Raw genomic sequence first — 2,495 nt, 5'->3', positions numbered from 1 at the left:
GACAGTAGCAACAGGCACAGATGGTACAGTGTCGTCAGAAGATGTGCATGGTTTTAGAGATTCAGACTTAACATTTGGTAGATAAAGTGATTAGGCTTAATATGTATCAGATCATGAATAAGGTGCATATAATCAAGGCATATATTATATATGTAGATATGTATCAGATCATAAATAAGGTGCATATAATCAAGGCATATCACATTTATATGGGTGCCTTGTAACACAATATTGAGAAGAAGTGCATGGTTTTAGAGATTCAGACTTAACATTTGGTATTAATTTTTTTGAATAAAGAACCTTAAGAGACCATTCTGATACAAGTCAATACCTAGACAAAATAAAAGTGAAACTCCATAACTAATATATCCTGATTTATGTACATATCATGTTATATTCTTATCATTTTGCCCAATTATTTTCCTGTAAATATAAGTACTTAAAGCAACAGTTGCTGCTTTGGCAAAAGATGTCATTGCTAAAAGCAAATATAGCCACTTTAAAATAGAAGGAACTTACTCATAACAGATCAATAGCTACTTCAGAATATCAAGAAACAAGCACAGGGGTATATGACAACAACAACAAGAAGCACATAGGATATAGTGTTGTCACATACTTATTATGGGAAAGTTCATGGTAGTATGAACATACTTATTATGGGAAAGTTCATGGCAGCTGTTATATGTTTAACCACTGAAAGTTCATTGCCACCAAATACAAGTAAAATAATAATACCATACCTGGGCTTCAAAGGAATTGCCAGAAGAACCTCTGATGATGACAAGTAAACAGGATAATGAGTTCAGGATCTACACAAGGCATAAAGGAAGAAGAAATATCATTACAACTTCATTATTTTCTACACGAGTAAAGGGATGTCTGGTATAGACAAAAGAATTCAACTCAAGATATCCTTCCTCTCCATTCATGAAAGTCATGTTAATTGTGTTTAGTCCGAGAAAATATGAAGAGTGGCCTCACATAAAATATACTAAACCCATGCCCCTGGAACTGTGCATAATTTTTTATATCAAACAGTTTACTTCCAGCATGCACAGGGTTTACTAGTTGCTCCAAGTTATAAAGGAACTACGGGCACAGGGTTTACCAGTTGCTCCAGCAGGCACAGGATTTACCATGGACTATGGCTTTGTTCTTATAGCATGAATATGTTTATATTTTTCATGTTGTAAAGCTGTAATTTAGCACAAACCAAACCAGTCCAGTCCAAATAATCAACCAAACCAACAATATGAAATTTTTTAATCAAAAATAGAAACTATTTAATATAAAAAATGTAGACCGAAAAATTATCCAAATAATCAACCGAGCAAGAAATGTTAGTAGTAGAGGAATATAGGAAAGTTCAAACAATAAAACCAACTAACCTATTATTAATNAGAAATGTTAGTAGTAGAGGAATATAGGAAAGTTCAAACAATAAAACCAACTAACCTATTATTAATTTACAATAATGAAGAATCATGTATATATACGTTTGATAACTCCAAACTGATTCTCCTTTTTTTGCCAAATCCCCAAAAATGAAATGGAAACAAAATGCAGTCCCAAACATGTGGCCAGATGTGTGTGTGTGTGTATGTGTATATAAGATGAAATGGAAATAGACAAAAATGAAATCAAAACAAGAACAATAGTTCATAACATGCATTGGAAAGCATATTCTGAACCAAGATATTTGGAAAACAGATTCTGAACCATGGACTATGACTTTGTTCTTATAGCATGAATAAGTTTATATTTTCATGTTGTAAAGTTGTAATTTAGCACAGATCAAATCAGTCCAGTCCAAATAATCAAACAAACCAACAATTTGAATTTTTTATTAAAAATAGAAATTGCTTGATATCAAGAATGCAGACCGAAAAATTATCCAAATAATCAACCGAGCAAGAAATGTTAGTAGTAGAGAAATATAGGAAATCAAACAATAAAACTAGCTAACCTGTTATTATTTTACAATAATAAAGAATCGTGTATATATACATTTGATAACTCCAAACTGATTCTCCTTTTTTTGGCAAATGCCCAAAAATGAAATGGAAATAGAATGCAGTCTCAAACATGTAGCCAGATATATGTGTGTGTGTGTGTGTGTATAAGATGAAATTGAAACAAACAAAAACAAAATCAAAAGAAGAACAATAGTTCATAACATGCATTGGAAAGAAGATTCTAAACCAGGGTATTTGGAAAGGAGATTCTGAACCATGGACTATGACTTTGTTCTTATAACATGAATAAATTTATATTTTCATGTTGTAAAGCTGTAATTTAGCATAGACCAAACCAGTCCAGTCCAAATAATCAACCAAACCAACAATTTGATTTTTTTTTATCAAAAACAGAAACTGTTTGATATCAAGAATGCAGACTGAAAAATTATCCAAATAATCAACCGAGCAAGAAATGTTAGTAGTAGAGGAATATAGGAAAGTTCAAACAATAAAACCAACTAACCTATTATTAAT

Source organism: Cynara cardunculus, unplaced genomic scaffold (genome assembly GCF_001531365.2).
Source record: "Cynara cardunculus var. scolymus isolate 2C unplaced genomic scaffold, CcrdV1 Un_Scaffold_1403, whole genome shotgun sequence".
Lineage (NCBI taxonomy): Eukaryota > Viridiplantae > Streptophyta > Magnoliopsida > Asterales > Asteraceae > Cynara > Cynara cardunculus.
This window is presented reverse-complemented; position numbering follows the sequence as displayed.